We start from the raw sequence: 13,000 nt of genomic DNA on the forward strand, positions 1-13,000 counted from the left end.
TCCCTTAGGTTAGTCTACTAACCTACCTAATTTACTTAGTCTACTAACCTACCTAATTTACTTACTTACTAACTTAACCTAATTTACTTAACATACTAACTTTACCTAATTTACTTAGTTACTCCACTAACCTAATTACCTTAGGTTACTCCCCTAACCTAATTTCCTTCTTCTAACCATCGTTTTCCTGTGTTAGCCCCCGTTTCTGCCCCTTTGCCCCTCTTCCTCCTTTATTCCTCCGTCCCGCACGCACGTGTTCGTGAGCCGCTAGCGGGCGTTCACGCACGAGGACGCACTTCCGATTCTTCCGTGCGGTGGTGTGTTGCAATCAGCCGTTCATACGCAGTCATTTTCAATCATTCACACGCAGCTTGCGTACTGCCTTTTAATTTCCAAACCCGAAAAATATATAAAAACACATAAAAATATACATAAAACACAAAAAAAAACTTTAAGAATTCATTAAAATTCATTTCAAATCCAAAAAAAGTACAAAAAAAATCTTTTAAATTTTTTTTAGCATTGCTAAAATCATTTGAAATAATTTTTTAAAGTGAAAATTCAAGATCAACAATCACCTTATACTTGGTCGAAGGCGGAAGATCAACAATCACCTTAACTTTTGAGAAGTTAATGGGAACTCCATTCCTCAACACAATGTGCCCTAATATACAGCCATGTTTAACCCAAAACTGGCACATAAGGGATTCAATAAGAGAGCATATTGTCCACAATATTCAAAGTCTACGTGGAGTTTCTCCATGTGTTCTTCCCAGTTGGTTTGAACACATAGGTCATCAACAAATACTTCAAACTACTTCCTGAGCATGTCTTTAAAGATAGCACACATGAGGTGTTGAAAGGTAGCAGTGGTATTGGTTAGCCTAAAGGGCATGGCAATGTAAGCAAACACCCCCCATTCGGTGGTGAATGTTGTTTTGTGCCTATCATCTGAGTGGATTTGTATTTGGTTGTATCCTGAGAACCCATCCAAGAAGCTATTCACTTCTTTCCTTGACACTCTTCAAGCATGTGCTCGGTGTAAGGCAAAGCATAGTCATCTCTCTTAGTAGCTATATTGACTTTTTTGTAGTTTACACACACTCAAATCTTTCCATTCTTTTTTAGTACAATCACAATGGATAATATCCAATCCGTGTGCTCGATCTCATAAATGAATCATGTGCCCAAAAGTTTTTCAATCTCTTCTTTTAGAACATGATCATGCTTTGGATTCATGGCATCGGGCGTTTGTCTAATGGGTGTTGTGTCAAGCACTATAGGAATGTTATGGGCTACTATGCTTGGATCAATGCCTTTTAGCTCCTCTATGGACCATGCAAACACATCAAAAAATTCCTTTTATTAGAGACTAATGAGGTTAGTCTCCTCGTCCTTGGTCAAGTCACCTGCTATGAATATTAATCAAGGCTTTTCACCTTCACCATCTAAGTTGACTTCCTTGACCTTTAGCAAGTTCTTTAATGGGCTCACTAGTTTGACCTTGTCTCTTCACTCCCAATAATACCACAATTTGATCACCCTTGAAATTTGTGAATTGGTTGGGTAGTTATTGTGGTTTCTTTTGCTTTTCAGCATCTGAATCCTTGGATTTCTTCCTCTTTTCCTCCTTCAATTGTCTATGCCTCAAGTGGACTAGGAGGTCTCCTTTGGTGCATCTATTCCTAGGGGGCTTTGGAATCTTGGGATCGCTATTCAAGCTTATCTCAGAATTGGACTTGAAATAGAGTCTGAATATTTGCCACATTCGTATGTTTGTACATTATTAAAACCATGTATACTAAGAAAAATTTAACCCATAATGATTAAATAGGATTGAAACTACACATTTAAAATGGTAATTAACTATTACCATAGATGCATCCATCTCAAAAAATTAATCACTCTACAATTTTATAGCACCTAAATTTGATACTAAGTGTGCATGGTGGGTCAACTGCAAGATACAATGTAAAAGCACTTTTGGAATAAAAGATAAGGCAAAACGGGAAAATAATTTTTGGATGGTAAATTGAAGTTCTTTTCCACAAAAATAGGGAAGGTTAAAAACAAGCCAAAAGAATGAACATGCTTTTAGAAAGGCATGCTCAACTAAGAACCTCTTCAAAAAAAAGAAATTTCAAAAAAAAAGTGAGAGGAAAGCTAAAAGCATGTCAAGCTCCTCCTCTTCCTTCTTATATATAATCCTTCCTCTTTAGATTGAAAACTATGGATTCTCTTCCCTTTGAATCACACTCTTGGAGCACCTTGCCCTTCTTGATGTAAGAATTCCAAATCTACTAACTATTCGAAGGATCATGCACTATCCTGGTCCTAATCTCCCAAGCATCTCAAGACTATGGTGCCTTCACACTGATCTCTCTCTATTTCATGCTTGCAAACATAAAATTTTATTTTATTTAAATATGTTTACATTGTCCTACACCCAAACTCACTTACTATAAGCTCTATTTTTGTGCATCAAGCCCAAAACTCCTAGAAGGTCCAAGCAACATCAAATCAAGCCAAGAGCCATCTCTTGAGAAAGTGATATATACATAGGGTCAAGGTTGCCTATGTAGGCAGTCATCTTATGTCAAATGTCAAGCAACACCACGCCACTATGATCCTAGCCATTTTGATTATCTTTGTTTGATCAATCATTCTCTCAAGTAACCTTGGTTATCCCCCACAACTCAATCATCCCCTTTTGAGAAAAATTCTACTCGGGGAGGAGGTACATACTACTACCTAGTTGGAAGGACTCTCATTGCTTACTGACATTATTACATACTTTTGCATGCTAGCTTGTAGGACATTTTGACTTATATCCTCTAGCAAAATTGTAATATATCCCTCAATTTTATGATCAATGGCTTCCTAAGACTGAGCAAACTCCCAAAATCTAGTATTTAAGTATATCCCTCGATTCTATGATTGTTGCTTCGTAACACCAAACTACCAAAATCTAGTATATAAATAAATTTAGTAACGATAGGGAAGACATTTCAATCTAATCATGTATCCAATTGCAAGTTCAAGTACATCAAAGTGTATAGATGGAGCTAAGCAAGGATTTTCAAAATAATTCTAACCAAATCAAGTTGTGGGAGCATGTGACAAAGTTTCCATTAGTAGGAAGAGAGATCAAATAATTGATGAAATAGTGTGAAATAAACTTTATCAACATTATCTACATGGCTTTGCTCTTCTTAGGCCCTACATCATTGCTAAGGAGAGATATTAACGGAGGAGTAGTAGATGCCTTTGATGATGAAGATGGAAATTGCTTTTGGCACTTGGGCACAAAGTGGTCAATGTTGTTGTTTTTGTGATGTAGCTTGTAGGGGTTGTGACACTGATATTGGTACTCTTGGCTATTGGTCCCTTGTTGTTGGATAGAGCTTGAATGGTCATGGGGAATGTATTGGAGATATAGAAGATGGGAGAATATTGAAGTAGAACTAATGGTGCATGATTCTCCACGAACTTTTGTACTTGCAGAGAAAAACCTTACATGCATTCACTTCCTAGGGGATAATGTTGGTCTTCTGTTTCAAGCATAAGATATATATTGTTGTTTGGCTAAAGTGTTGTCCCACAATTGACGACCCAAACCATGTATAGATTATGGTGCAAATACTATGTGAATACGCATGCTTAAATAGGCTGGTACTTAGTTCGAAGACTATTCCATGGGTTATCCCATTGATTGATGGTTGATGAAGGGATCTTGAACAAATGAAGATGGAAATAATTTCCGATACTAAAGAAAAAGGGAGTTGTTGAAGAATATCATGGGGAAAACCTAAAATGTAGGATGGACAAAAGTTACAAGTCTAATCCAAGTAGCTCTTACAAAATGCTAGATCAACTGCATATGGTCCCTTTGTATTACAAGTACCTTTCTTGCCCCACTATCAAGTTGATGTGTGAACATTGGATGAATGAAGTGAATAGATAAAAAGTGCAACTAACCTAGCAAGACAAGTCTAACGAAGGTGAGTCAAGACTTCTTACGTGTGTCTTGCCCTTGATGGCCCTAAGTAAATGTGAGGGAAAATGGAAAAAGGGCTAGGGGGTTAGAGATGGAGCTGATTGACATAAGTCATCTAACATACCTAGCTTGAGGACTCCTAGGTGCAGTGTATTGACCACGTGAGTGCATAGTTTTTTTGTTGTTCATATGTTTTTTAATTATTTCTTTTGTTTTTTTATCTCTCGTATTTTCCTTGTCTTTTACTTTTCTCTTTAAATAAATGGATGCCATACAACTAGGCTTGCAATCTTACAAGGTTGAAATGGAAGCATAAGGATTTGAATAGCTAACTAAAAATAGTAAACTTGGCTCTCGGAATGGTTGGTGCACTCAAGAGCATACAACAGATACTAAGCTGGAATAATCAAAGCACAATGACTTGCCGATGAAGTTGTTGAAGAGGAACTGTTATGTTGATAAAAGCTTATTTTTGTGTTGCAGACTTCTCATGAGGAGCTAGATGGGCATTATATTGAAGTCAAGGCATATCTTGGTTAGAATATTTGGGCCTCAATGTTAAAGGTTTCCTTGTGTCTTTGTCTCTTGTTTGAGGCTCCAGGGTGATATTTCAATTTGATGTTTCCATAGCTTAGGATCTTTAAGAAAAACATTTATTGCCGCTACCATCTTTAAGACTTGAAAGACCAATTTAGAAATTGGTAGCAATTTGAGATTTAGGTACCATTCTTCCTAGTCACATGGCATGCAACTTGAGGAGATCAATTCTTTGCATGAAGTGGTGAGCTGGGTTTTCTATATTTATACAAATAAGAAATGTTTCCAAGTGAAGTTACGCAATCCTAAAGGCTTACAACTTGTGCTTAAGGGATTGTAACTGTAAGTCCCTATCTCGAGCCTTTCACCAAGTTGAAAGATCTTAAAACTTGTTTTGAATGTCCCCAAGAAGTTCTAGCATGGAAATATAAGGAGAAAGATATCACTAAATTGTGATAAGCTAGCTAGCCTACAAACATTCCTTGGGGCTCACATGCACTATTGTACATATGAATATTGATGAATTTGTGTGACTCAAAAAAAGATGAGATGTGATAGTATAATGGCTTTACGTTAATGTATAAGATTCAATCTTATGTGACATTTTCATGCTACAAGGAAACATCAAAATAAAATAAACCTACGGTATAGGACAATAGTATCAATCAAAACGTTTTGAAAAGATATTACTAACTTTGAGGGTCCAAAAACTTTTATCTTAACATTGTCTCTTGAGGATTTTCCTTTACTAGACATCCAAGATCATCATCTATACGTGTATTCTTGAGGCTCACTTTTAGAATGAGACTTGCTAATATTGAATTTTGATAGTCGCCTTCTAACAAACTCTTGAGGCTCTTTTTCTAGGTCATGGCTTGCCATCCTCCGAATTTTAAAATCGTTGGGAAATAGAATTATATTTAGTAGCCCTTACTACATTGGCTTTGGTGTAGCAAACTTAATGGGTATTTTCAAGTGGGAAGCTCATATCCCAACTCCCATTTGTACATTCTCACATACTCATATAACTGCAAATAGAACAATATACCAAACGCATGCTAACCACATCGTATATGAACAAGACAAAGTGCTGATGGTTGATTTACCATCAAGAAAGAAAAGCGATATGAGACTCAAAGAGACCCCATATACATGATCATATTGCCCATTATTCGATAAGATGACACAGTACCTAAGGCTCGAAAAGTTTGTGTTGGTGGACTAACAATTATGTTTAATATGCATGCTAAACTGCTCTTGCTTGATCTTAATCCTCCTTGTGAATGCATGTAGCCAAGGCCACTCCTTTTGCTCTTGCTTGGCCTTAATCCTCTTTACATGTACCATGCATTGTTTATATGCGATCATGATTAATGCTAGAAGGGCTTGTCATGTTTCTGCAACGTACATGCCAATGCAACTGAGTATAGCTCAAGGCTAAAGTTTTAGACTTTTGACCTTCAACCTCATTACACGTGGAAATGCCTCATTGCCAAACTGTGCCTATTACAATTTTCTCATTGTCTTCCTCTTAATCGCCCCTTTGTGTAAATATCAGCGAACAAAGAAAGCACCCAGAGCCTTTTCGAAGCAGTACTAGCATCCCTGCAAGAAGGCCTAATGCAACATTTCTTTCACAAGTCAAGTGCACGCCGAAGGCTTGTGCGGCATGACTTAAGAAGCCCTTATGGAGCATGTTCAACGTGGCCGCCCTATTGGAGCCCAAATGCAATAATGAATTGAAACACCTCGGTCACATTAGGTGGCTATTTTTGGCCATGTCCTCTACGTTTGGTCTACACATCCCATTGCATAGTGGCTCACAATCCTCTTGTAGCTCTCTATGGTTGTATAGAGGCTTGTGTTGGCCCTAGGTCTCTGCCTTCTCAACCCAAAGAAAAGGGATGGATGCATGTCAATCGTAGTTTAACCAAACTGTAAACGCAAGTTAAAGTTAACACGATCAAAAGCAGCTGACCTAGGTCAAGCAGCTAGCTACTAGAAGAGGGCACATTACATTATGTTTATGTCCGGCTCAGTAGGTCTACTATTTCTACAAAGCAGTGATCTACCAAGCCACTGAATTTTAATGAGAATCGTATAGAACCATAGTTAGCCTATAACAAGGTAATATGTGAATAAGTCATGATACCTCAGGGGATGGAGTCGGTTGTCTCTTTAGCATCTCAAACTCCCCTCACTTTATGCTCAATTCTGAAACTGAGCCCCCAAATGTACTTTAGCTTGTATTATAACATTGGGCATTGTATTTTCAAAAATTAGGAGAACCGAAAGGGGATACTCTTAGATAAAGATGCTGTATTGGCTACTCCCATGCCTGAGAATCTCACTTACTCGTTGGTTTCACAGGTTGTAGGGACTTATAGGCGTCCCCCTCTTGGTTGTCCCAAAGTGTGTGGGTGTGTACACACGCACACACAAAGATTATTTAAATAACTAACCAGTTAAATAAAGTGCGCACGCGCAAATAAAGAGGCTCATGGAAACGGAGAGAGGGGTTTGTAGACCTAAAAGTGACCGTGCAATGTGGCACAACTGCATCTCAAGGGGCATAGGCACTCTACAAATCTATACCAAAGGATGTTGCTTGCACCATTAAAAAGATGCAGCCGGAATACATTTCGCCTCGATCATCCCAGGTAAGCGTTCTCTGTCCGACAACATTTCGCCAAGATTGAGGGGAACCTCAGGAGAGGCTGGAAAGGTAAAAGCAAGTAGGGTTCCACGTTGGATGCTTGTATGGAGATCAAAAGAGCATGGTATGTGGAGAAGGGCAAGTAGTGCGGAAGATGGCCGCGAAGGAAGCATATGGCATGTCTACAAACGCTCTGGGGAGATATACCTCGTGTACGTATCGGCACGGCACGGAACTCAGTGGAGTGGCTAAAATGGGGGAATTGCGCACGGCAGCGTCGAGAAGTCTAGGGGATCCCCTCCGACACGGCGGCGTGGGTGTGTTTTGGTTTTCTAGGGGATCCTCTCCGACACGTTCGGGACCGCGAGAACGGCGGCGCGGGTGTCTTGGTTTTTCTGTTTTGTTAGGAAAGGGAAAAACAAAACTCCGGGCCCGGGGGATGGAGATTTAGTGGTATACATACAGTGAATGGGTGCTTTTGCTCCCCTGTCAGTCCCGTAGGCAGAGAGAGAGCGGTGGACGCGGAAGGAAACGCAAAAGCTGGCAAGCCAAGCCGGAGGAGGAAGCCCCCGGGGGTATAAAGCAAAGGGTCGGACCGCCAGGGTACCCCATACCTTTCTCGGCCTTTTGGCTAAGATCAAGTGTAGTATCTGTTCTTATCAGTTTAATATCTGATACGTGGCCCATCGGGCCACTACGATATTAACCTAATTTCTTTCACGGGGGCAGCCCCACCCGGCAGCTTGCTGACCGCCGGCCTGCGCGCGTCGCCTCCGTATTGCACTGCCTCGGAGCGCTCGGCGCACCCCCACCCCACAAGTCTCAAGGAAAGGCAGCCCCGCCGCTGTGGAGCCTGCGAACGCGGACTGCTCGTCTAAGGGTTAACAAGCTAGGCTCATGGAGTAGCAGCGTATGGCAGAGGCGGGCCGCCACATTGCTCATGGCAGAGGCGGGCCGCCACATTGCTCGTGTACAGCGTCTGCCTAGCATGGAGCAGCAGCGTATGGCAGAGGCGGGCTGTCACATTGCTCGTGTACAGCGTCTTGCAGGGCAGCGAGCAGAAGAAGGTGCGCGGCCGCTGTTCTGGGGCCGTGCGTGTTGCCGGCGGGACAGACACCTCGATCGCAGCTTGTGGTTGGCGAGCGTCAGGACAGATGTCTTTTCTAAAACAATCATTACACTCTCTCAAAATTCCAGTATATCCAAGTCTCACAAACTGTAGCAGCATACATTATGTGTCGAAAATCATTTGCATGAATCGTATTCCATCACTAAAATATCTACCAAAATAACTCAATCATCAACATAGGCTCGATACTCAGGCTCTTTAAAAACAAACAAGCACCGGAATTTTTATTAATACAAAAGATTTCTTTACAAAGACTTATCGATCATAAATGAATGATACACCAAAACACCATCTCATGGATCCTTTTCCTATGAAAAGTCACTGTTTATTTTCTCATATATCTTGGCGGTCTCTCACGTACATAACAAATACGATATATTCATGGTCCCTAGGAGTAACTCCAACATCCAATTCAAAATTAGGCCTTCTTGGCACTACAACTACTCTTTTAGATGGTATTATCTCATGCAACACTTGTTGATTGACCCCCAATTTCTGATGCAACATTTGGCGATTGACCCCCAATATCTTAGGTATAGGCTCACTACCGAACGACTAGTAATCATTCGTCAAAATCAGTAAACAAAACATATATCTTGACTATCCTTAAACCATTCAACTCATCAAATCCTCCACATCTCATAATGAGGAAGAAAGTTTTAGCCATCATAGATCCCCATATGTCTGTCACCTATCCCCGATGGCAAAAAATTACTCATACATCATGATTTAGGGTGAGGTTGCAGTACAAAGGAATACTTATTATCTCTAAGATCCCAGATATGGCTTCTCTATATGAAAAGTTTTTATGATCCTAAAGACCGTTTGACACATCAAGGAAAAAAAATTCTTGCAAGTGTACTACTTCCTCATATCTAGTTTTTTGTGGCCATAGTGTGTATACTAGAGTCAGTGCAAAACACTCAATAATAGCTCATTCGAACAGATTTGGTTACTTGATTAATTCCTTTTATCCGTCAACTACTTAACCTTCAAACCTTGGCTTTGGTACTATGTGTGAGGCACCTCCTCCATTGGGCCTAGAGGAGTCCTCTACTCAACCACAACTTGTATCCATGTATAATTCTGCCCAATCTCCTCATAGGAAATGTGAGGCTTAGAACATGCGGCTCTTGATTCTACTTCACAGGGGAAGTGTGGATAGGTCACCCCTAATAGTAGTCGAGTGCTCACCTAAGAATACCACTTTGTAATCGATGAAAGATGAGACAATGCTAACATCATATGTGGTTCCAAGAGAGCGAGAGACGGGGGAGAGTGTAACTTGATCCCCTCCTATCCATATGCTTAAGTCTAAACTCCAACCCCTAGAATGATGTTGAACTTGGTAACTAGTCCTATTGAATTTGGGAAGGTCACAAACTAAACGACTTTATCGAGTTTTGAAAAGCTACCAAACTTACCTTGTCCACTCGACCGTAGGCTTTCGATCCTCAAGACCAAAGGTGCCAAACTTTTCTCGATTGGGCTTGCTTTAGCTTCCTAATCAAGCAAAGTATGCTACTACACTATTTTAATATATTAAAATAACATTTTCAATTACCTTATTTATTAAAAATACTTTGTGAAGGCTAAAGTCACAGAAGATCAAAGCAAAGTGAAAGCTAAAGTGCTAGATTTATTTGATGGTGGAACATTATTATTGTAGTGCTTCAATGATTATTTCTAGATACTCATAGTATTAGTGTACTTCATGGATGTATTATTTTGTGAGACCCGAGCTCACTTCTGATCACATTATATTTATCTCCCACATTGCATTTCTTGCACCACAACTCTTGCATGGGTTGCACACATATATTTGTCATTGTATTAGTGTAGGCATGGTCTAATCAGGCTAACTATCAAGTATGCTTCAAGGAAGGACTGGTCTAGATCTGACAAAGGGCCTAGGACATCCAAAAGAGGGTGCAAACGCTAATTCATAGTAATGGAAACCCTAAGATGAAAAAGGGGTACAATCTCTAATTCATAGAGGGACAAACCATAAAATACAAAAGGGGTGCAAGCCCTAAATTGCAAACGGGGTGCCATCCCCTAGAGAAGTGACCTAGCCCTAACCTTAATTTATGTCTATATAAGGATGGGAGGTTTGAGTTGTATTTACTATTTTGATACATCTATTCTGCGGACACTCTGTTAGTGCAGCTATTGAAGCTTTCTATTCTCTTATTCTATTATATAATCCTGCTTTCATTGTTGAGAATGAGTAAGAGAGAGAGAGTGAGAGGTGTGTTGAGTAAGAGATTCAGAAAAGGTAAAGCTCTTCATTGTGATATTGCTTTTCTCTTCTTCTATACTAGCTTCTTAACTTATTGCTATGCTTGGTGGTAGACGGAGCAATGGTATCAGATCATATTATTTGGGTCGTAAACCATCTTTAAGCCTTCAACCTTTTGGACCATAGGATGATGTAACCACCGAGGTTCTTAGACTCCTACCATGTGGTGGAATAGAAGGCTTGTTTGCTTGTGTGGATGGGATTGATGTGGTATCCATTATCCGCACTTGTGACTTGAACACTCCAAAATACATGTAGCTAGTTTAGGAAGGTTGAATTGGGAGAAATTGGTTCATTGGATTGAGATTGAAAACTCAAAAACCGACACAAAAACAAAAAACAAAAAACTCAAAACTTTTATTGCTTAAACAAACCATGTGGCATTATTGTGGATTGAAGATATATCATGCTTGTAACGCTTGTTGGTTGTTTGTGCAATAAAGAAAAAACAATAAAAAAATGCAAAATGCAAAACACAAGATGTAAAAGTGCAAAATGCAAAATTCAAAACTCAAAACTTAGCCTTTCTTAGCTGAACAATCTGTATATCAATATTGTAGATGCAACTTTTTTATGACGGATGATCCATAGTTTGAGCATTGAAGGATGAAGAGTGAGCAAAACTCAAAACTCAAAATACAAAAGGCAAGGTAAAAAGTCAAAACTCAAACTTGTTTTACTTGAACAATTTGTGTCACACTATTGTGGATTGAAAATACATAAGGAGCTTACCCTCACACTTTGGAAGGAGATTGCTGCATACCACTTCACAGAATGTAAGGGCCATTGTGATGAGGAGAGGTCACGGCCAAGGATACGTGTTGATCCAATCCGACTCTTTATAGTAGACCACCGAGGTTGTGCTCAAGGATAATGCCTTGGTAAAAGAGTGTTGCTACCAACTCAATTTGCTCGCAAACAAGAACATATCAAACTTTGGTTCTCCAATTGAAGATCGAGCTCCTGGTTAGAGAAGAAAAGCTTCAATGGAGTAGGTCAGAGTGTGTTGCTCATGTGCATGTCCTAACTCCTCGTCGGCATGCCCAAACTCTCAGGGAAGCTAGTGTAGAATTGAGATACAAGAGCTCCAAAAATAAGAAAGCTTGATACTTTCCCTTTGCTACGATTATGGGTTGTTTTTCATGGAGATAAACAAGTTCTAAGCCAAGGTTGAAATAGTGTACCATCCACTCGTATTGTTTGGTGTCGATGTTGTCCCAATTTGAGTTTGTGTAGGTGTATGAAGTAATGCCATTGTAGTGGATGCAAGGGATGAAGTATTTTTGAGATAGCCAAGCACTCGTGTGCTGGCTTGCCAATGAGTACCTAGTAGAGGTGGAGAACTACCTCAAGATGCTCATTGGGAAGGAGGCATCCACGTTGTTGGCTAGGTAAATGAGAGACCGGGTATTTGCTAGTATTGCTAGCACACCAATCAACTCGAAATGATGATAAAGCTTAACCTTGTAGCTTGTATCCATGGGAGCAAATACAGGAGTGCATTTAGTCATGCTACGAATAGAAAGATCTCGATACAATACTTTTGGTGGGAAGGAAAGATCCCCAATGGGAAGTTGCTCCCCAAGTCGCGGATTGATGTTGCTACTAGTGCCTAGCCTATAGACCCTTGCCTAGACCTTGCTCTCTTAGATGGTTGACTAGGAGGATGTGTATTGCTAGATTAGAGATAGATGCCATGAAGGGAGCGAGGTTAGAATATAGGTTTCATGCAAGAACTTCTTGTTGGACTTAATCCAAAGACATGGTTAACATAGATTTTCCCACATCATAACCTTTGCTAGGATCTACAACCAGACCTCTAGGCTATGAGAGGGATAGAGAGAGACACTTTTGGCAAACATTTTATGGACGGGGAGAAGAAACTTTTGGCATTGGCCTCAAGCAAGTTTTTAGGACAAGATGGACTAGAAAAGTTCTTTCTAAGCCTTTAGGAGTTTATCAATGTAGGCCTCACCTTAGCTTTCTAGAATATTATGGTATGCAGGGTTATGCCAGAGAGACTTTTTGAGGGATTGATTGGGCATTACATAGTGGAGGCTAATCACTTTCTTTGGATATGCCTACAAGATCTTTGCATAGGTGATTAGTCTCAAACTAAACTTGTTAATGTTGGATATTATTTACCCCACCCAAACAAGTTTAGTTCGAAAGTGCACCATCTCAAAAAATATCTTCACCTTTTGGGAGCTCACCAATCTTGCTTGTTCTAGAAACTAGGACTTCATTATGCTTCTTTTAGACTTTGAGAAGGCATATGACTCTATGTATTGGACATTCTTGGAGGGCATGATGTTGAAGATAGGATTCCTATTGCAGTTGGGTCAAGGGTGTAGTGGATCTTTATTCTTCAGTACACAA

The 13,000-nt window shown here is 40.0% G+C and overlaps 1 non-coding gene across 1 annotated transcript; it reads left to right on the plus strand.

The window, feature by feature from the left end:
- The first annotated feature begins 7,800 nt into the window (after positions 1–7,800).
- On the plus strand, positions 7,801–8,001 carry LOC148013765 (U2 spliceosomal RNA). The gene has a single exon (XR_015688997.1). It is a non-coding gene; the product is annotated as a U2 spliceosomal RNA (small nuclear RNA).
- The last annotated feature ends 4,999 nt before the right edge of the window (positions 8,002–13,000 follow it).

The sequence above is a fragment of the Lygodium microphyllum genome, chromosome 26 (genome assembly GCF_053477565.2).
Source record: "Lygodium microphyllum isolate KBCC chromosome 26, Lygodium_microphyllum_v1.1.10, whole genome shotgun sequence".
In the NCBI taxonomy this organism is placed as follows: domain Eukaryota; kingdom Viridiplantae; phylum Streptophyta; class Polypodiopsida; order Schizaeales; family Lygodiaceae; genus Lygodium; species Lygodium microphyllum.